Below are 23,950 nucleotides of genomic sequence, written 5' to 3' on the forward strand. Positions count from 1 at the left end.
TGGGCAAAGACATCATCTTATTTCCATTTAGGAAATTAATTTGCTAACACTCATCTAAGCCATTCCCACCAGACACCAGATGTAACAAAATAAACAAGTAGATGTTCCCACACTGCAGATTTTCAGAGGGCACCTCTATGCATCCGTAACTTCTGGTTCTGTAACTTCAGGCTACTGATCTTGTAAGACAGTTCAAAATCAACTGCTAAAAAGTAGAAGTTCCTATCTGAAAAGTTTTTCACAAATATTAAGAGACATTTATTGTTTTGGAAATTTAAATTTATTATGACAGCAAACTGTAAACTGGGTTTCACACACTATTCAACATCCAATAATCTTACATGAGGAGAGATTTCCATCTTCTTCCCACACAGAAGTTTTCAGAGTAACCCACATGCAGCAGCAGCATTACAGAAAACATCCAGGTAGGATATTAAGGGCCTGCAATGCACATTTAGCCCTTCTGACTACATCTCAAACACAGTTTAACCCATTGTTTCAGTCAGATGTCACTGGTGTGTAGATAACAGGCTGTAAGAGAAGAAGAGAAGCTCTCAGTCCCTGCAGAGCCTCAGGCAGGCTGGCAGTGGCCAAGCAGGGGAAGAGGGGACTGTCCTGGAGCAAGGAGGGCAGAAGTGATCTTAGATAACTTCACCATCAAAGGAAAACTGTTTTCACCTTGTGACCCAAGGTGTACAGGTCTGGGCCCCCTCACTACAAGAAGGACATTGAGGCACTGGAGCATGTGCAGAGAGGGTCAAAGAAGCTGGTGAAGGGTCTAGAGCACAAGTCTTATGAGAAGCAGCTGAGGCAACTGAGGCTGTTTAGTCTGGAGAAAAGGAGGCTGAAGGGGACCTTATTGCTCTCTACCACTACCTGAAAGGAGGTTGTAGCAAGGGGGGATGTTGGTCTCTTCTCCCAACTAACAAATGATAGAGCAAGAGGAATGGCCTTAAGTTATGCAAGGGGAGGTTTATATTGGATATTAGGAAAAAATTCAACACTGAAAGGGTTGTCAGGCACTGGAACAGGCTGCCCAGGGAGGAGTCACCATACCAAATACCAAGGAGGTATTTAAAAGCAGATGCAGAACTTAGTGACATAGTTTAGTGTTGAAGTTGGCAGTGCTGGGTTAATGGTTGGACTTCATGATCTTAAAAGCCTTTTCTAACCTAAATTGATTCTAATATTCAGTCATACTACTAGTGCAGGATGGAAGCAGGTTACACAAGGCTGGTCTGCACAGTCCCTTTTATTAGAAGTTATGAAGAAACCGGACAAGGACAATGCTCCTGGCACGTGGCATTTCCTGCCTTTGGACATGAGGACAAAGCAGCTTCTCTGGTGCTTGACAGCTTTATTTGACATAATTCTGTCTCCGAGAACTTCAGTACCAAAATTCTGGCCATGGTTACTTTGCAAAGAGGGATGTTCCCTTCTCTCCTTTCTCCCTTCACTCACTAATACTTGGGGCTTTTAAAAGTGAGATTTATGCACCTTAGTGGATAAATGGCTCTCAAAGGGTAATTATATAACCAAGGATATGGGCAGTGAAAAGTAATTAGGGCTACTCAGTCCTACAGTTCCCATATAGCCAAGGCTCTTAAACATTTGCTAAGTAACTGGCTGTAAGTGGGCCCAGAGTTGATGCATTTTCCAAGAGAAAAACTGTTGTTAATGACATTCCTTTTGAACTCTGTATTTCCTGTACTTGTCTCATTCCTGTATTTAATGCCGTTGAAGTGGCTATCATCTGAGGAATCCAGTTGAAAATAATTATAAATTGTCATCACTTTACTGGAGGCCATGAAGCATTAAGGACAGACCTCAGCCTAGCCAGGGTGTCTTCTAACAAGCATGCAGACTTTCTTTCTCTCCTCTTGTCCTGCCACATGGAAGGTGGAAGTAATTAGCGTCTGCAAGATGCTTGAAAACCTGGGATAAAAGAGACTACACAGGAATTATAATTATTTGGAAGAACTTCAGAAACAAGCACTGCAAATTCACTAAGTTTACTTCCAGTCTGAATTTTCCATGGGTAATTTGCAATGCTCATAACCCACCAGAATTGGATCATTTCTTGTAGCTAGAAGCTGTTTGTGAATAGCTTTAATTGTTCACCTATTATCTGAAATAAATCAATCAGATGTAAGAAAAGCAAGAAAAGAGTTTGTAAGCATCCTAAACCCCATCAATCCTAATGAACCAGATCTCTTTGAAGAGCTTTGTCCCCCATCATTTTCCTGAACTTGGGTCTGACAGTAAAACTCCTTCCCTGCACGAGTGGCATTTGAAATGCATCAGTCATACATTAAAGTGTTTACACACTATTTCAGGAAAGCTGCCTTTGAATACTTGGCCCATTTTGTTTCATCACCAAAGCCTCTTGATTGTTATTGAATGCAACTTCAGAGCCAGAGAAAATGAGCTACTGACATTTTTAGCTATCAGTTCTTTAGTCCAATGAAATACAGGAGAGGTAACACTGTTCAGCTACAGCTACTGTGCATTTTGTCCTAGCTAAATAGAGCTTCTTGGAGAGTGTTTTGGAAGAAGTTGGAAAAATGAATAATAATTTTTTAAAAAAGCCCCACTCCTGCTGCTACCAGTCCAAACCCACCTAGAGCTGGTGACCTTCTGGTCATGCTGCAGCAGTGCCTTAGGGAAGAGGATGCCCTCTGGAGTGATGGAGCAGTGCAGATGCCCACCTGAATCACATTTTGTACACTGCAGGGTATTAGATTATTCTGAATGCTGTGTGTTAGTATGGCTGCATTTAAGTAAGCACTGTTTCCAGAAGTGTCCAAGCTGCTTATAGGCAAATGTCCCACTGAAGGAAGACAGCAGCATTGGAAGCACCATTCTCTGCCCTCAGCTGATATCATCAGCATTCAGGTTTCTGTGCATTGCTTGAGAACCCTCCCAAGAGAGTATTTTTCAGTGACACAGACCAAAGACTGTAACTTTGCATTCCTCAATAACCTTTTACAGCTTTACTACATCACCATTCATCTCCTTTCTCTCTTCTTCAAAACCACTGATCCATCTTTTAAATCGATGGAAGGTATTTCCCAATTAAGTGCATACTATTTCTAGGAATACCCTGCCCATTGTGCAGAAATTTCTATCACCCCACAGAATAACCATTCTCTGCTGCCATACACTTAGGAGAAAAGTACCTCTGGGCTTTTAGGGCATCTTTTACATGGCTGCTCTATAACTCCTCTTTCAGCCTACATCTGCCTCACCAACTGGCCCTGCATCAGGCTGATATTCAGACACACCTTTTGCTGTCATTTCCTTTTTCTCAGCCCTGTCCCTCTTAAATGGTTCCTTAGAGAACACTTTGCCTTTCCTATGAGGCCCAGCTGGACAGCCAGAATTGGAAGCCACCATAACAGACGTTCATGTGTTTTTGATATACAGCTTCCCATGGCTGAATGACAGCTCTCATGGGCTCAGAGTACAAGTTTTCTTATTTTCTCCATTTACCTGTCACTTGGAAAATACTTTTTTTGGAGACATGACCAGGAAATTTTGGGGAGGCAGTTAGCTGGGATCCCAAACCAATGGCAAAGACCGATCTTACAAGTGAGCAGAATCAACAACCAAGACCTAAGGCAGAGCACAGTTTAATTAAGTCACACAGATCAGCACTTAGCCCTTAGCCCCAGTTCCAGTGCTTCAGGTCTTAGATACCATCCCTGGGCAAATTGCACCATGCAAAATCCTATGAGATTCATAGATCTTGGACTTAGCTTTTCTCCTGTGGAAGAGTCATTGATAAAAGTCAAAAAGGATTTTGAAGGATTATTTCCCTTGTTTGACTTGAAATCAGACAGCACAACAGCAGCTGTCTGTGACATATTCTCAAGCCAGGCTTCAAAGTTAACACTAATCTTAGACAGAGTTTGTAAGGCAAACTCTCACTTTAACTCATTAGACTATTTCTTCCAAAAAAAACATAAGTTTCCATTGAATCATTTTCTCTTTATTATGGAGGGTTATGGTGGGAGGAAAAGTTGGATGAATTGTGTTCTTCATGATACCCTAAAAATTCAGCTTGCACAGTAGAGAGGGCATTTATTACAAATAGGGTTTTATTTGGGGCACCAAACTTCTGTTGCCTTTTTTTGGGTGAATGGAATCAGAGGCAGAGGATCTGATACTCCAACCAGGAGTCAAAAGCAAACACCCTCCACAAACTGTGTGTAAAAAATTGCTGTTTAGGCATGTAAGTATCCCCAGAGCTCTAAGAAACAGCAATATCTGGATTTTATCTCAGCCACCTACCTCATAAAAGGTTTAAATGTTGCAATAACAACAGCCATCAAAGCTCAAAAGTGCCCATAAACCAGCTCTCAGCCTGGGGCTGGGCTGTCTTTCCAGTTCTTCTTGGATTTACATGCATTATTATTGTTACAAACACCTTCACTGGTAAATCAGCCAGGAACAAGTTTTGCATAATTCATTTGATTTCACACCAATTTATTTAAGGTGAAATAATTAAATAAATAATAAACCACTGATGAAGTTCAAATTTTTTTAACGAGAGTTTTTCTGTATTTCTCTGTTTTATTTTATAGAACTCATACGTAATCATTAACTATAACTGTATTCTTGAGGATTCCTGGAGAAACACTTTGGCAGTGTGTAGGGGAATGTATTTTGCACTGCATAAGCCAGCAGCTCACAGCAGCACTGGATTTTGTTCTGCTAATTCTTCTAGAAGTTTTAAAGGAATAAAAGGTGCATACTTTTAGCTTTTAAAATACATTAGTGATTTTGAATCTCCAGCTATTGAAAACCCTCCAAGATGATGTTTATCTCCAGAACAGACAGTGTTAGGGCAAGAGTCTGGTAGGTGTTCTGAGGTAGGATGCAGACCATCAGTCATGAATGGTGAAAGGTGGCCTATTTACAGGCATGCAAAGATACAGCTGCACCACTGGCATTCCTTGTGCCAGTATTGTGAGCCACTGACTCAGGAACAGCAAAGTTCTTCAGATACTACAAGATTTTTCTTCTTGCAAAACCCAAAAAAGTACAATATTGCTGCCGACATCCCCATATCCATTCCTTAGCCTTTAGCACGCACAGGAGATTTCTACACAGTGGAATGTGGTAGGACCTCAGAGGGCCCTGGAGCCCTCACAAGCACCAATCCCACCAGCTCAGCACCCACCAGTACCACATCTATTTGGGACTCAAAGGTGAAAGGTCTCAAGCCCACACTCCCTGGTGGCCAAAGCCTCAGGCATGCTCAGGCTATGGGGTGTTCCATGTGCTGCAGGGGACCCACCATATCTTACAGCTACTCACACACAAGAGCCAGAGCAGCTGAGTATAGCACCCACTTCTCATCAAGGAGCAAGCACAGGGATGAGAAGAACCTGGGAATCAGCTTCCTTCTCCCACAAGGAAGGTCACACATGGGTCTCCTCTCCCAGCACAGGGCATAGGCTGGAGGAGGAACATCAGCTCTGAGCTTCTCTCATCATGGGTGTCGATATCACGGTGTCAGCTGCTCAGACAGAGACTGCTTTTCTGAATTCCCTAAGTCCCAGGAGAAGGATTTCATCAACCTTTTATTGCTCTAACATGAACATGAATCTCGCTTCACTTCTGAGCAGCTAGGGTTAGGTTTAGCAGTTAGGGAGCAGAAGGGCTGGAGACAACCCCATCTCAGCCATACATCCACCCTAGGGGACACTGTTGACTTCTACACTTTGTGCAAGAGTAAAATAAGAGAGAAAGATTCAAGCTCACAGCATCCAGCTAGGAATTAACTATACATTTTTTTAGATAGTTTTTTTAGATATACTTTATACAGTGCTCATCTGAGGTATTCACACAGCAAGCACCAAACTCTCACTGACCTTGATAGCCCTGGAGGACTGCAATGCACCCCCACCTGCCTGAGCTGCTCCTCTGGTCACCCTATGGATATAACACTCCAATGCTCTCTTTAAATCCTCCAGGCACCCTAGTTAATCCAGACAGGCTATTCTACATTGGTTTTCCAGAAAACAACCTAATAACAACAAATCAAACCAAACAAGTCTTACAATTAACCAGATGCGTGAAGAACTGGCAAAAATTTTCGGCAAGATAACTGATGCCCTTATGCTGCAATTTACAAATTTCAGAGAAAGGTGCTCTTTTTGAAGTTTTGATTTTATTTTTAAATTTACCTTTTAGTATGTCTTTCACTCAAAACCACAGAGCAAAATGTCTTTCTACTCTGCTACCTAACTGCATTTGTTATTGCTGAACTTCAGTAAGTTTCTGTCAGCTCATTTCTCCAGCTTGTCCATGTTTCACTGAATGTCAGCACTCTCCTCCAGACATTATGACTAAGTTTGATCATGTACAGACTTGCTGCATCCCAACCTTCCGATCATTAACAAGGACATTGGATGGTTTCAAGCCCAGCATGGTTCCCTGAGGGATACTGCCAGGCAGATTTTCTCCTGCTGACCACAACCGTCTAGGAAGATGTTGCCTGTTTTCTCAAAATTATTTTAAAAATAATTTCCACAGAAACAGCATCTCTAAAATATAGGCTGAAATTTCCTCTTCAGGCTCATTCTGAAGGGACAAAATCTGTGGCTTTTTAAGACTCCTGGATTTTTCATAATTCCACAGGTGACAGTCATCCCCCTTGCACTGCTCTCCCACAGAGACTCCCAGACACTTTTGCTATTTTCTTGAGTTTGCCTGCTTGGATATAGAGAGTAAAGGTTTGTGCTAGGGGCCTTCGAGTTGTCTGTGGGTACTCTGAGGTGGCACCAGCTCAGCAGCACTTGCTTTGGTTCAGAACTGTGGATTTACTGGGTTTGGGCAGGCAGCATGGCAGTGCTCTCCATGCACACCATCCTGAGGACACAGCCTCAGGTTTGCTCTCAGGGAGCAATGGCAGAAGGGAGCTTGCTGTGGGCAGGAGAGTGAGGAGTCTGACCCGGTGCCCAGCCCTGGGGATGGAGCAGACCCCATGCACGGGGCAGCTCTGCTCAGGGGAGGACAGCAGAACTGGGACCTCCTTGTGCCCCCACTTGAGTACCACCCTCAGCTCGGTATTTTAAGCTTCATGTCACAGCAGGAAGTGGGAGGTATCCTGTCACTTAGTAAGGACCTTAGTCCTGTTTATGGAAAAGAAAATGCAGTAAAAGTAATAGTTTTCTTAAGGGTGACAGCAGATGCGGTTGCAATGCAGGGAATCCTGGGGGCTGTGTGCTGTCTGGTGTCCCCACACAGTGAAGCTGCACCACGCCATGTGGGGAGGCAAATGCAGCCCAAGCAGGAGCACAGAGGAGTGCAGCTCTGGGGCTCACCAGTGGTGAATGGGATTAACTCAAAACTTTGTCATGAAAAAGGTGAGCTCCTTTCTGGGCACTCCTCTCTGGCAACAGCTCCACTTGGAAACAAAATATTTTGGCCCTGAGGCCAGCTGACCCTGACTGACTGACCAATGGCTTCTATCTGAACCACCTGGTGGGACTGATCTCTGCATTGAGCCCAGATGCTACCAGGCACTCTGTGGCCACTTTGGAACACCAGGTCAGCACTGGGATCCTGCTTCATTTACAGATGTAGCCTCCAACTGAGGAATTAAACGTATCCCAATGAAAGGCATTTTGGAGCAGATTAATTCCAGTAAATGCCATTTATAAAATCTTCTCGAGGATGGCAAAATGCTTGGATATTTTCTGGTAATGGGAAGTCTGCTATGACCTACAAAACTAGCAAGGCATTTGTCTTCTATATTCTGTAGTCTTAAAGATTTGCTTATTCCTTCCACTGGTTATTTCCCTCTTGCAGCAGAGAATTTTGGCACTGTTGTCACTGCTTTTCTCCTTCAGCACTGCACTAATTGGTGCCCTCCATCGGCAGGCATTTCACTTCTTGAAATGCAGCTGTGTATACCAAAGTCCTATTAAAGGAATTTGGGGTTCGGGAGGTGGCTTATTGGTGAATAAATGTTGCTCTCCCTTTTGTATATACAAGGATTAAAACCTACCAGCTTTACTCATGGCTGGCTGCTTCCAAGACTGGGTTCTGCATTTAGTTATTTTAAACTGCTTATTCTTGGAATATGTTACTGATGTATACCTTGGAACCTTTCAGACTGAATAACATCATTGCTGTTTCATGAGTCAGCAAACATTCCTCTGTCAAACTGCTGTCAGAGTAATCAGAGTAAAACCTAATTCATCTGCTCTTCCACTTGAAATAAACAATATGCATCTGGTCACATTAATTGATGATTCTCTAATTGTTATAATGTGCACACTATCCAATTCTCCCAGCTGATACGTGATGCTATTGCAGACATTGCCCTTCCTAACCAAAACCCTTCCTACCTACATGTTTCCACAGGTAATTGTATAATTCAATCTACTAAAGGAAAATGCCATAAGTGGGTAACTCTTCAGCTGGGATATTGCAAAAAATTACTGCCCCTTGCTGGATAGCTCTCTGTAAGAAAAAGGCTCTGTATTTTTGATGAAAAAGCATCAGCTGTTCCAAATCAAATGCTGAATCAGCAACCCATACCTAACTGGATCTGACTGGGATGCAGTGAATTTTCTTCAGCAGCTCCTATAGTGCTATGTTGATAACACAGGGGAGTCTCAGTTATTGCTGAGCAGTGCTTACATTTATAAGTGCTTTACACTTATTTTGCTTTGCTTCTGCAAAACATAATCTAGTTTTTTTTTTCTATTAAAGGATATATGTTAGTTCTGTAAGAATCTAACTATCCAGTGACATGCTCTACTGTCTCATGGATCCATCTCCAGCACAAGACAAGGATTCACTATCCCTGTGGCATGGCCAGCCTGGGACAACCTAATACAGAATAATGCACAGTAGCATAAAAACCAACAGGCATCAACTATCCCATTTGAGGTGACTTGTGCAAATTAGTGACATGGAAAGTAGCAGCCAGAGGAGTTGTGCCAGGGCCAGCAGGAGACTTCTTACCTTACCAGGAGCTTTTCCTTGGCAGAGTCTCCCAGGAAGGCTGCAGCTGTGCTGCTGAGCAGCTGAATCCCTCTTAGGCACAGCTGTGACACCAGACTCAACAGGAGACCCACTGCTTGCCTTGCAGTCCCCCTGATGAGCAAATCTAGGTCTTGTTGCTACAGAACTGCTCCATGCCCACCTGTGATCCCCTTGTCACCCCAAGATGGGCTTTTAAACCCAAGAACAGTGTGGTCCATGGGATACTCTTCACCTGGGCTGTGAGGCACAGATGAGAAAACAGGCTTTGAATTCAGGCTTTGTTTAGGCATGCTTCCCATCTCCTCAGGTGCTGGCAGTGCCAGGATCATGACACACTGTAGGACTAAAGGAAAATCTGTGTGATCCCATGGGTCTGTGGAAACACACTGGAGGAGAGAAGTGACTGATTGTCATGAGCTGGTGCCCCACAGCTGTGCGAGTAACCTGGCTGGGTCAGTCTGTTTCCACTGTTACGTTTCCATCACAGCCAGAAAAAGACAATCCTTTTCCTACCAATTTTGCAGAGAAAATTCTGTCAGACACTCAGACACATCTCCTGGGCTCTCCTGTGGTCTGCTGCCTTGCTGCACTCCTCTTGCCTGTGTTGCCTGTCAGCCCTGTGCTCAGTCCCAGCCATGCATCCAGCATCTGAACAGGCAGGGCATTTTTCCGCTTGGATTCTGTCAGAAGCTGATACCAACTTCCCAAAAGAGTTGCTGTGTGACACCTGTAAGTATTTGGACAAATGTGTCCCAAATAACATTATGATGAAAAAAATGCTCAAACAAAGAGGCCATCCAGGTGTACAGAGCCCTGGATCCCTTCAAGATATGTCCATTACCATTTCTTGTTACCAAATGCTGTTGGCTTTTCTTTCCAGAGGCGTCTGTGCTGATGAGCAACCCACCTTGAAAGCCATTTCTGTGCTCGCAGCAGTCCAGCGAGGCAGGTCTGGGAATAGAAGAAAGTGATGGCCCCAGAAAAAGGCTCAGAGGGTGGGTGGATGGACAGAAGGGTGGGGGGCACTGCCCACTGTGCTGTGTGGGTATGGTTTCAAGGACCAGCATCATGAGAGCTTTTTCTGGGGGCTGTATTTCTGGGACTTTTTGCCTAAGCTTATGTAGGCCTAAAGGCCTTCTAGATCATTGGTGTATCCTTCTATATTCTTTAACACACCACTTCTATATAAGGCCATGACTGTAGTCATTCTGTACTGAAAGTGTATGTGGCCCTTCAGCAACACTGAAGAGCTGAGTGTTTCATACATCCAGATAACAAATTTCAAAACATATTTATTGCAGTAAGTGCTAAGTGGCAGTGGAAACTTCCACAGGATTATATATATCAATTCAGACAAATGACAGGAATAAAACAAAAGTGCCTCTATATACGGCCTTTACAATCCAAATGGCCAATAGTTTCACACGTGTAAAGTATATAGTTGGGAAGAGGAATAAAATCAGACATTAACATAACCAACACACTTTGATAACAAGAATTTCTGTTTATCTGTGTTTGTTCCTAGCATTTAAGTGCTATAGCAACAGGCACATTATAAATGAGCAAAGTCACAAAAAGAAACATTCTCAGTTTCATTTGAGCTTCACAGAAGTAAAGACCATTCCTGCACTCTAGTGCTGGATCTTTTTCCTAGGTGGAGCTGTGGAGAGCTTTCATTCACAGTTTATTTATTTTAGGATGAATTGTTTAAATTATGACATTTTGAGCTAGACGTTATTAAATGACATAGTACTTGCTACTTTATTTACCAAGAAAGAGAATATGTGTTCATGATGGTATGTGAATTACTTCAACATATTTCCACACTTAAATGTAAGCAAGTGATGGGCCAGAACCCTGGCATGTATGTATGTGCTGCTAATTGTCTATATTTGGTTTTGCACTTTCAGTGGACTGGATGAGTAATAATGAGCATAAAAACTGAGGGAGTGGGAGACTTAGGTGAGACCATAGGAAAAAATTTCAATTGATGTGTATATTGAGTTTTAGATTTGGCTGCCTAGAGAAGGTGTAGAGTTTCTAACACAACTTTTTTAAAAAGAAAATGTTACCAGCAGTTTTTCAGAAATATCATAGGTGATGGAAGTGATCCTGTCCTTGGGCAGGGGATTGACTAAGGGGCTTCATGAAGTCCTGACTGAGCTTGTAAACTAAATAGTGCTGGAACAAAGAGTCTAAGAACTTGAACATTTAAAAGGTTGTCCACATGATTTAACTGATATCACGCATGTTAGAATAGTTTATTCTCATGCCCAGACCACACTTCTGGATAATATGGGGCATATATAACTGTCTGTGCATAATAGATGAGGTCACACTTGGGACAGAAGGGAATTTTTTTGGAGACAAGGAGTTTTGTGCTACTGGCTGTCATTGCTGGAGAACAGACTTGTCATCTGCCTTATTGGCACAGTCTTGTCTGGTTTATTAGCACAGATACTGCCAAAAGTTTTGTTCCAAACCTGCTTTCCCCAGCCCTCAAATCCAGACTTTTACAAAAAAAGAGATGTTTGTGAAATGTTAGTATGTGAAATGTTCAGAGTCTGTTTTGGTTTGGTCCCTGCTGTTTGTCTCTCCTCTGAATTAATCTTCACACTGCTGGTTTCACTGATACATCACTGCTGACTTCAGTGGAGATTATAGTGATTTACATTCACCAGGAGTCAGAAGACAGTTTTGTTAAAGGAAAAAAATGATATGTTGCTTTTTTATCCATGCTGGGTGATATAGAAAGAGCTACAGATGTAGATGACGTAGAGAGAGCAAAGGATGAAAAGATTTGTGATCCAGCATGGAGATAAAAACCTACAGAACTAGGTTATTGACAGCGGAGTCATGTAGAATACTTTTGGAAGTTGGAAAGAATGTGATTAAATTCACAGAAAATGTGGATATTTTCCAGTCTCTCTCTTTGTTTAATTTGTGTGGTCAGTTTTTAAAACTTTTGCATCTCAGGGAACTTATACAGTACAGCTTCTCACCCAGTACAAGCATTGCTTCTATCCATTGCATGGGATACAATCTGCAGAGTCTGGGACAAGGATTCCTGAGTTGCAGGCAGGCTCTGCATGCTGAGAGAGCAGTCTGAGCACCATGGGATTAGTGGCACAAATGTGTTCAGATGTTATACAGAGTAGAGTTGCCTGGGATGTAAGAGTGCAGTCATGAGCCCTCTGTTGCAGAGCTGCACTGATGATTCCTACTGGTATCACAGGGGAAGAAAATCTTGCTGAGGCACGTATGGTACAGCTGTTTAATCTCTTGTCCATAGTAGAGATGAAACTCTTTTTCCCAATAATTGAACTTCTGCAGCTGTTGAGCATAGAGGTTTCAGAACATGTCCATGATAGGATTTTATCTCTCTGAAGCTCTCTGAGGCCTGGAATACAAAATGAGTGCATGAACTCAATGCTTTTTCTTGGATAAACTTTTGATTTTGAAGGCTACTTGCTGTGGTGAACTTCAGAGGATTTATGTGGTGCTTTGGAAGGACAAAACCAGTGAAAAGCTCTAATAGCACTAAAGTTTCATATGATTAGAAATAATCCCAGGTTAAAGAACATTTTAAATTGGATCCATGAGCCAACCTCAAAGAAAAGCTGAAAGACAGTGTTATGGGGATCTGTTCTTCCACCAGCAGAACATTTAGGAAGGGAGTAGAACTCTACTTGTTAGTACTCCAAAGACATGTTTGAGTTCATCTTTCCTGGAAAGCACATAAACCAGGGGAGAAAGTCTAAAAGGAAACAGAAGACTGAAGGAGACTCAGTCATGCTCTTGACACTGATAACTTGTCTTCACTTTACAGACCCCGTAATCTTCTGAGATTGGTACTGTGCAGATAGGTATTTCCTGCAGAAAGTCTATGATCATGCTGCTTTTGTGATCCTAAAGAAGGCCCACAGAGTATGATTAGCAACCTTAGAATCTACAAGCATACAGAAACCCTCTTCCATTCAATAACTGTAAACCTTCCTTGCTCTCAACAGGGATGACTCCCCTTATGGTTTGGACCACTGGGAATCCCAGGGAATCCTTGACAACTGTATCCAGGCAAATATTCTCATCTTTACAGAGGTGCAAAATAGTCCAGTGCACTGAATGTATCCAGCTCATAACTAGAGGAGCAGAAACTGTCAGCACTTCTTCATTCATGAAGGGTTTTATTTTGTTGACTCTGACACCTTCTTTCCTAATTCATATCAACACAAGCAGCCATAGTAATTTGTTGTACTCATCTATAAACTAACAGATTAATAAAGTCTCACATAATGGGTTCAAGGAACTTCAGCCGTTCCAGCTGGTTTTTGGACAGGTAGCAGTTGAAGACTCCTAGGTTGGAGGTACTAAAGGTGGGGCTACAAAAGACACATACTAAGGAATGTGGTTCCCACATTTGTTGCCTGAGTCTTAAAAATCACACCCTGGACTTCAGACACCTGCACTGGGACTGTCTTGTAATAGACTTGGCCAACATTGCTCTGGCATGGCTTGTGTCAAGGAAGGTGTCACTGTTGGGGTACCCCTCTTCTTACACCTCTCTGGTCACTGTGGTGGAGAACATTCTGATGATAGGTGGGAGGACCTTGGTAGCAGGGGAGCCTGGATGAGGAGGGAATCAGGGAGAGGGATGAGGCAGAAGAGCAAGGAAGGATTAGAGCTTGCATTTTGTGAACTTCGAGACTTGCACGAATCATCTCTCAGATGAGAAAATCAGATAGGCTTTTTAAGGCAGCTTGTAAAGTGTGGCACAAAAGAAAAAAAAAAAAAGTCTTTTAAAAATGTGTTCCTGTTCTAAATCAAAACAGCAGCTTGTCGTAAGTAGTGCTGAAGCTTCTCACAAATGGCAGATTTTGTACCCTGGGATTTTCTCACTCCCTTTCTCTTGAACTTTCTGTCAGGATGGATGTAAACAACAACTTCACTCCTTTGCAGCAAAATACAGAGGTTTAGGTTCTAAAACTGTTAACAACCCACAGATAACTATCATCCATTTATTGACAGTATACACAGAAGAATTATACTTTTCTTCTAGTCTGGGGTTTCATTAAGGCATTCTCTGTTTCTTGAAATTCAGAAACAATAATTTGCAAAGAAACTGCTAATCAAAACAAAGGAATTGTTTCAGATATTATTTCTTTTTTAAGTGGGAGAAGTAGAGGTGGTTTGTGGGAACAATTCATTATTCCATAACATAATCTGATTAGGTGAACCTCTCTTTAATATGCTTGAAAACTGCTAGATCGCTAACTCTGGGCACATAAAGAACTATGTTTACACACAGCATAGAGATGGACAAAGGGAATGTGCTGGCTAAGTCTTAGTCTGAACTATAATTGGTATTGAGCTGATGAACAGGGCTGAACAAAGTGTGGGAGTTACACTTAAAAATAAATTGCAATGTTTTGAAATTTCATTTCATATATAACAAATGCATCTACAAAAAAAAAAAAAACCAATTTCGCAGGTCAGGATGGTTTTGTTTTAATTTGGAGAAGCACTGATATAAATTGTCAGACATGAAAAATTCTTCTTGAGGCAGCAACAGCTGCTGACTGAGATTAGCACAGGTAATAGGGACAAAATCATAACTGACAGGATACCAATTTCTTTCCACAGGTACCAGAGCATCCAACATCTGGGTCCAATTGCCTTTTAAAAATTTGAAGAAGCATTTCAGAAGACAATAAGACTGTGGAATAAACTTCCCATGGGGATAGTAGGAGGGGGAAAAGGCAAGCTATTTTGAGGTTAAACTGGGTACATACCAAGCCTTTTCATCTTAATACATCAGGAAAATTACTATGTAGCTAAAGTGTGTATTTGGAGCTGGATGAGTAAACCTGTTAAAGAATTAGAGACAACACAAGAGGCAGACAGAGCCAGAGCAATCTTTAATTATCTGAACTCGTTGACTGCAGCCTGTGAATTCTGACAGTGACAACTGCACAAGTACCTTGGGGGCTGTGTCAGAGGAGTCAGCTGGGAACTCCCCTTTGACCAAATCTGTAGCTGTGGTGTTAAATGTACCTGCAAGCTAATGTTTCTTTTTCAGTTTAAATGTAATTTTACCATCCTTTACACTTTGTTATAAAAGCTCATGGGCTGACTTATTTAGGAATGGGAACAAAACTGCTCTGAAATCATTTGTTTGGTGGGCAATGATAAACATTCTACAGAACACTTCTCACAAATTAAAATAGAAAGAGATTTAAAGTCATTTAATACAATATATTTGAACAAATTGAAAAAAAAAAAAAAGGCTTTGGAATGACAAATGAATAGAAATCAGATAAAACTTCCAGATTAGCCATTTAAATTCATTCCTCCCACCAGCCTAGAATTTCTAAAACTTATAAAGGAAATACATGCTGAAAGATAAAGGGAAGAAAAAAAAAAAAAAGAATAATAAACTTCAATTGCACATAAAAGGAACAAGTGGGAGTATGGGAACATATTTGTAACTGTTTTCTTACCACCAAGTAGGGCACAATGACTCCAAAAAGGCATGGATTATTTAAACGACACTCAAATTTTATTAATTTTTTTAATTTAATATTTCTTTAAAGAAAAAATGTCAAGAAATATTGATGTAGGGTATCAATGATAAGAATGCCAGTTGTTGCTTTTAGATTTATTGATTTATTGATTTGCTTTTGAATCTGCAACTTAGTGTAAGATAAATTTGTTTAAATTTTATACATTCAAACTCTAGGCTCCCTTTACATTCAAAGGACAGAAGGAACACTTTTACAATGAATTTTATTTTGTACAATGCAGTTTATTGCACCCCTATGTAGACCTCTGAGATAGGTTGATAAATTGCACTCTCAGGCTGCCAGTTTCTCCCAGGGACTGTAACTGATGAGCATAACTATTGCTGGTGCAGACCTCTGCTGTGCAGAAATCTCAGCTTAGGCAAGAAGAATCATTCTTAGGATGTGTTTACATTGCCCACACAATTATGCAGTTCCATCAGAGAGGGTGCTGGAAATGTCCACGTGATTGTGTAGAGAAGACATTTAATGTATGCGAGACCCATGCTCTTCTCTAGCAGTAACTGAGGACTGTACAGGATACCCCACAGTGTCCATAGTGTAGTTGCATCAGATGTATGTGTGGATACAACTGAACTGCACCAGTGTAATTTCCTTAACTATCTGCTTGGTATATTCACACAATGAAAAGATATAACAATTACTTACAGAGGTTGGGAAGCAGACATATATTTAGATGCCTTCATTTCACCAGTCTGGATTTCCCTCTGGCACTTTGTTTTCTCTATTAGTTATAAAGTGAATTTTGGCACTTTTGGGAAATTGCTCCATAAGATGCCAAGAGCTAAGCATAATTGATGTACCTAAATGTACAGGATCTTAATTCCTACACCTATTTTTCTAAAGTGACTCAATATTGTATGGAATTTAGCTATTTCTAAGATAAGCAATCCTTAGTCACATCCCTGGTGTACATAATAGAATTTTGCAGCTGTTTTCACTGTATTTTCAGCACTGTGAGCACTCAGTATACAGCATATCCCTGCATGGTGGACATCCAGGATTCCAGGTTTTTTTCAAAACCATGGTGCTTCATTGACCCAAAAGCACAAATTCTTACTGTTCTTTTTAGACTTTTTTGTATGTTTCTTTTAAGAAAGGAAGAACATTCCTTCAGGCAGAGTGTGAGTTGGAACTTGGTAACCCAAGTTGCCAGGCCCTTCCTTGATCAATATAGGTCACTTCTGAGGTGAACAACATAAACATAAACACCCACATCTCAGTGAGTCACCTACCTTGTTTTTCCTTTTGTGGTTGTTTTTAGAAGAATGGGATGCATCTGAGATCCAGTGTCTCTCATCTTATCATCCCACATAACTCAGCACTTGTCAGACCACACCTGGTGCATCGTGCTCAGTTTTGGTCTCTGCTCTGCAAAAATGATGTGGACAGGCTGGAAAGGGCCCAGAGAAGAGCCTTGAGGTTGATCAAAGGACTGAAGCACCTACCATATCAGGAAAGACTGAGAAGACTGGGTTTGTTCAGCCGTGAGAAGAGAAGGTTTAGGAGAGACCTTATTATGATGTTCCAGTAATTAAAGGGCAGCTACAAAGAAGATGGAGACTCCCTATTTACAAGGAATCACATGGACAAGACAAGGGGCAATGGGCAGAAGTTGCTTCTGAAGAAATTCTGATTGGACACAAGAGGAAAATTTTTCATTCTGAGGACAGTCAGACATTGGAATGATGTCCCAGGGGATGTGGTGGATTCTTCCACTTTGGAAAGTTTTAAGTCTCAGCCAAGAAAGGACAGAAAGAGGATACCAGTAACTACAGACCTGTCAGTCTCACCTCGGTGCCAGGGAAGGTTAAGGAACAGGTAATCTCAAGAACCATCAGAGAACACTTAAATGCCAACCAGTAAGGCCCAGTCAGAATGGGTTCATGGAAAGCAGATCCTGCTTGTTCTATGACAAGGTGACCTGCTGAGTGGATGAGGGAAAGGCTGTTGTTGTAGTCTACTTGGACTTCAGTAAAGCCTTTGACACTGATAATATCCTCATGGAAAAGCTGGCTGCCCATGGCTTGGACAGGCATATTGTCTGCTGGGTTAAACACTGGCTGGATGCCCAGGCCCAAAGGGTTGTGGTCAATGGAGTTGAGCATATCAGGAGAAGCTTCTTTACAGAAAGGGTTGTTAAGCACTGGAACAGGATCCCCAGAGAGGTGGTTGAGTCTGCATCCCTCAATGTGTTTAAAGATCATCCAGATGTGGTGCTTGGGGACATGGTTTAATGGTAGGTCATGAAAAATAGGGCAATAGGGTTAGGATGAGGTTGGACTCAATGATCTTTGATGGAAGACACGAAGACACAGACCCTGATTACTGTGCACAATCAGAATCATTTATTGTGTGGCTCATTACACTTATATAGCATCCCAGTAGCATCTATTGATTGATCTACAATTTACACCTCAAAGTGCCCTTTCGACTACCATAAAACCTTATCTATCCATTCCCACTGGAGGCACCTGGTACCAGGACATAACAACATCCAGATGGCAGATTCCTTAGTTAATTTACAGCTCTTTGCTGACCCTGAAGAACTTCAGGGTCAGTGAGTGCCAGGGTGTCTGCAGCACTCCTCTACCCCACACAGGCCTTCTCCTCTGCTGTTCTACAGATCTTGAAGCCTGATTTTCCAGCCTGAGCAATTCTATGATCCTATGACTCAACAGGGTGCTGAGACATCTCAAACCAACTATAATATTAGAAAGGTTGGACTAGATGATCCTTGAGGTCCTTTACATTCTGTGATCTTAAAGTAGGTTTACAAAGATGTAGCAATTCATGCCCCATAAGTGACTGTCCTCTTGTTGACTGGAAAGAGAGCCATAGGTGCCAATCTCAGACAGAAATGTCTTCTAAAGGCAGAGTTGTCTCCTTGAAGTTGTCTCTCCTGAAGATTTCTCTGATTTTAGTGGACTTGGGAGTCTCTTTATATTTCATTAACCATATACCAATTGAAGGAAGCAGCATCTCCCTTGTGGACATACTGTTCTTTAGACTTAGTGACCTGAAGAAGAAGTAATGAAGCACCTAAAATCCATTCTTTCAGTCTGCTAGAGCTGAGAAAATTACATTGCTTTTCCAAATTGTCTTTTATCCCCATCTACCACTTATTAAGCTTCTCTTCAACCTGCTGTCTTTTTTTTAATTCCTATTGTCTAAGGACAGATCTGCCAGGAATGACACAAGATAAGTCACTGAAATCAATATAAATAAAAAAGGAAGAGCTGGATGACATTTAGAGAGCGTGACCTTTTGACAGACAAACCAGTGTGTGATTGGAACACTGCCTTGTTCAAAGTTTTCAGAGGGTTATTCCACATACTAAAAAGCATAAAAAAGTAAAGGAATTTGGAAAGCATAAAGCATGAGGTCCTTTCATCTTGCCTGTTACCCAAGCACGGGCTCAGTACTATACAATTCCATACATCTGCATTATTTTACCCAGAGTACATGCTAGGAAATCTAAAAAAAAAAAAAAAAAAAAAAAAAAAAAAAAAAAAAATTAAAAAGGAATTATTACTGACAGATCATTTAAGCATTTCAGCAGAAACACTATAAAAGTAAGACAAGTGATTTTTTTTTGCTTTCTTTATCATCTTCATTTCTTCTTTTTGCCTGTTAATACTGTTTGGTTTACCTTTGTCTCTTGTTCAAAGGTCATTTGATAAAACCATTTTAAAACATTTTTAAATTTTTAAGCATAAAGCTTTTTAAAGCATTAAAGCCAGAATCAACAGCTTGGTTACTGTGGGCTTGTATTATCCTGTTCTTATAAAATACAGAGCATAAGAAAGGGTTTTTTCAGAAAACCCTTTGAAAACAGAGACAATATAGTTGTATAGAGAAAACATTAATATTTAAGTATTATTAACGTTTTTAAAGTAAAAAATACCCGGTGTTCCTTTTGGTTTCAATTATAAATAAGTGGGTAGTGGATCAGTCAGCCAGGCACTCCCAGCATTTTGCACCAACAGTTCCAATTAATTTCATTTTCAGTCCAATTGTAATCCCACAGGAGCATAAAAGATAAGACCAGGACAAAATGGAGTAGAAAAAATGTTCTTTAAGTTAATGAGACAAGTTTTTGTACAATTTATCATAAAGATCTGGGAGTTTTTTCTATAGAAGTAATTTCTGTTTCTCCTGTTGGCTTCAGGATCACAGTTTGTGAGCTAAGAAATTAGGAACAGTTCTAATTAAAATTATGTCTATTTAAAAACATCTTTGGATATATTGAAAATTTGCCTCTTTCTAACATCAATCAATTGTTGAAACAATGGGTTTTTAGTGATTCCAAAATGATTCAGTGAGGCATTCAGCTGACACGTTCAGGAATGTGAAGCTCTAAGCAATACAGTAAAGAACTTTTTATGTAGGTTAGGCTTCCACAGGCTATTTCACTTAACAAAAACGTTTATAATAATAGTTTTTAACAGTATATAATGTCTTATTTGTTGATGTCAAGCACTTACAACCCACAAAACCTCCAGTACCTGCACCAAATTGAATTGACTTGTGCATGTCACCCAAGAACTGACCCCAGCTCTGGCTACTCCACCACATTTCATTTTTGCTTTTTTTCTTTTTCCTTTTCAGTTCAAGGGTCCATTTTCTGCACTTTAAAAGCCACGCAGTGAAAACATACAATTGCCAAATTTGCAGACCACTAATTGATGAAAATATTCTCTTGTACATTTCAATTCACACTTCAAAAAGAAGTGGTTCAGATGATTTAGAAAGCAACTGGAGATATGTAGATCAGACAAAAATTAATAGCTGTTTGAAGCATGCTTTCTAGATGGAGCTCTCTGATCAGCATCTCTATTACTCCCTTTGATATACTTATTTGCTGCTCATCTCTATCTGAATTTCACACTGTTTTTCTGGTTGGATTGCAGAGCTCCCTCTCACTCCCCCCGAGGCAGACTCAAGCCATGGCATTTGGTTACAGACTTCAGCTCCTGTAATTCAAAGATATTCAAAGACTGCATCTCTCCATGGCATGGCTCTCTCCAGCCTCCCTCCGCAGTAATTAAAGGCTACAATTCAGCTGTGGCCCTGAATTCAAGTTTCAAAGATACAGAGGTCAATTATCCAGTTGTTTCACATGCAATTAGCCAGCTGGTCAAAATTACCTTCCCCCTGGGGTATGTGGCAAACTCAGTTTCCTGTTACACTGATGCAAGCTAAGGTTGCACTGCAAGTAAACACTGTTCCTGTTAATTTGCATCAGCATCACTGAGAAGTGGATTTGGCTCATGTCCAGAACCATTTCACGTAAAAAAGGCAAAAAAGCCCTTTTTTTTATGCCCTGATGATTTTCTTCCTTCCTGAATATTATATTACTGTGAATTCAAGCATAATTAAGGTTCCTGTCACTTTGTTCGTTGCCAGAAGGGTTTGTATTCCATAATTGCTTGGTTTTCAGTGTCTGTGAAAATGATTGTTTGCATTCATATTACTGGCACTCACAAAGAGAGGGAAAAGCACGAAGGAGGAAACATTCCTGTGCAGACATCTGCAGGTACCTGCAATGCCAGAAATACTGTGACCCAATGCTTAATGGTTTCTAGATTTTTATGAGAACATGTCTGAAGATCTCTCTCTTCCTCACGGTGCTTCCTGCTCAGCTGCATTATCCCCAGTTAAATCTACAGCTTGGGGTGGGGAGGTGGAGCTCTTGGAACTGAGGTTCTGACAGCTGCAAAAGCTGCTAAAGCATGAGCTTTTGAATCATGTGTGCATGCAGACAGAGCTCTTTATTCCATTTTCTGTCTTTTTAAAAGCTGCAGCAGAACAGTTTTCAGAGGAATGGCATCTGCTACCCCAACATGAGGAGGCTCTGTGGGGTGACTGCATTATGCACACTCCAAGGACTGAATAAAACTGACACCATGAGCAGGGTCTAGAGATTCATGGCTCCTGAGCTGTCTCTCCCATTTAGACTGATAGGATGGATTCTGGCTTAACTGGCATTTTGGGAAGACTAGATCAGAAGAAAGCAGAAGAATTTCAAGGTTTTAAAATATACTTGTAAATGCACTGACCAAGCAAACAATACCTGAAAGCACCTAGCAAGTAATAAGAATTGGTTTATAAATTCAGATGCCAAAGCAAAACACTTAAAACCAGTTTCTGGAGAAGTTAAAAAAAAAAATTAAAACAAAACAAAAAAACAACAGCAAAATATTTTTTAAGTGACATTAAAACTAAGAGGTTTAGTTTAGGATCAAACAATACAAAACGATTCCTGCAATGAAACTGAACCTTGTTCTGAAAACCGTTTAGTAGTCCAATTGTGTATATCAAAGGAGCATAAGTGAGATGGCTGGGCTAAAGAGGAGCTTTTTTAATAGATGCAGCTTAGAAGTTTGGCTTATTTATCCAAGCATGATGAAGGCTGGAACAAGATAGAACTTCACAAGCACAGCTGGGGGATGAACTGAGAAGAGCTAACAAAAACCACATACATACATACGCTGATGCAAAGGTTTGGCATGAGTCAGATGTGTAGTTTGGCAGTAAAAAGACTTTCCCATCATCAGAGGAGTGAAACTCTGGGAAAAAAGGATCCATTAGGATTATCAAGGCACTAGGTTGAATGGTGGTCTGCTTGTGAAGGTTAAACCAACAACTGCAGAGGACAAGGTGTCCAACAAGCAAATTGGTCTCACTAATGTTTCCATGATTTGGAGTGTGGGGCCATGCAGATGATCTAAATGCTCCACCCAGAGAGAGGTAGGGATATAGAGGTGCATTCAGTCACCATTCTCTGTTTCACTGGCTGTATCAGAAGCAGTGTTTGAGAGAAAGACAAAGTTTGCCACTCTCTAGGAAGGCACCTGCTGAGGTAAATAGAAAAAATAAATCATATCTGGTCTAGTGACTACAGGAGAAAACACAGAGGTAGAACCAAGGTACAAGGCTCCAATACTGATAATCTAGTTGCTAAAAAATGTTTTTCCAACCAAACTGTTGACTAAATTCATACACATTCTTGAGGTGAAGAAATCTCTATTTCTTCTTAGTAAATCAAAAGTTCAGTGAAAAACCCATGGAGTTTAGCAGGACTTAGAGTCTAACATTTTTCTGTTACTACTGATAAAATATCAGCAAAGACTAACCCAAATTACCAGGGAGGAAAGGAGAGGCACCAGGGGCTGAGTGCCTAATTTGTGCATTCTGGAGCACTGCCAGGCTGTGATTTGAGTGTTGCAGAGTGGCAAATCATCCACAACAGTGTTGTTAAAAGAAAAGGTTATCCGGTCCTTGCAATGGCTACCCAAGATTGCAAGATTAGAGGTAGCAACATTTTCTCTTCCATATTTAGCACTGAAAGGCTTACATTAACTTTAATGGAAACAGAAGAATCATGCAGCTCATTCAAATAATTTTCTCTCTGCTCTCTAAGGAAATGGCTGAGAGTGTTAATCACTGCCCTTGCCACTCTCCTCGAGCTACTGTAGAATGATACAGGAAGACAAAATGTGTGAGCTAAGCTGTGCAGGGATTCATTTAGGAGATAACATTTTCTCCTTAGCCTTACAGCCATTGGCATGTACTATGCATTGAGAAGAAATATATAAAGGCAACACAGGCTCAAAAAGCTTCTGACAAGAAATTCTCAGAGGAAACATAATACGTACTTCTGTTCCTGTAATTTTTCCTACAAATCTGCCTTAGGGCATTTGTCAGAAATATGAGGATTTAATTCTATTGTGCAACTTAATTTATTTCTTCTTTTCTTAGTTTTTAGAGGCTAAGTTCAGTCTAAAGAGAGAAAATATGTGATAGACTACACAGTCCTTCATCTGCCATTACCTGGAAGAGAGAAGTCTGAAAAGGGAGCTCATGAAGGTGGAGGTTGTCCAGAACTTTTGCAGTGATCACTCATGCAAGGAGCACCACTCCCAACCTTTGGTAAGGAGGTATAGAGCAAGATAAAGAGGGAAGAGGACCTGGAAAAGAGAATAACAAAGGCATTAGAGGAGAGAATATAAAAAGATTATTGTAGAAAGGACAGAGGAAGTTAGAGGAAACTTTCAGGTGGACGAAAGAAAGCAAAATTAAAAAGGATAAAGTAAGTATATTTGGGAAAATACTACCAGATAGGGAAATAGTACTGAAAGAGAAATCGGGAAAGAAAACAGAAGCCAAGACAACAAAACATAACACAGTCATTACCTACAGAAGGGAATTCATAACAGCTATCAGCTGCCAGCCTTTGGCTCCAACCCCTTTCATCCCCAGTCCCCACAGCCCTGCTCAGGGGCCGATATCCCTCCCCTCATACAGCCCAGCACAGCAGCATCTCAGCTGGGCACAGGGGTGAGCCACAGACAACCTCAGTC

This window comes from Heliangelus exortis, chromosome 3, assembly GCF_036169615.1.
Source record: "Heliangelus exortis chromosome 3, bHelExo1.hap1, whole genome shotgun sequence".
Lineage (NCBI taxonomy): Eukaryota > Metazoa > Chordata > Aves > Apodiformes > Trochilidae > Heliangelus > Heliangelus exortis.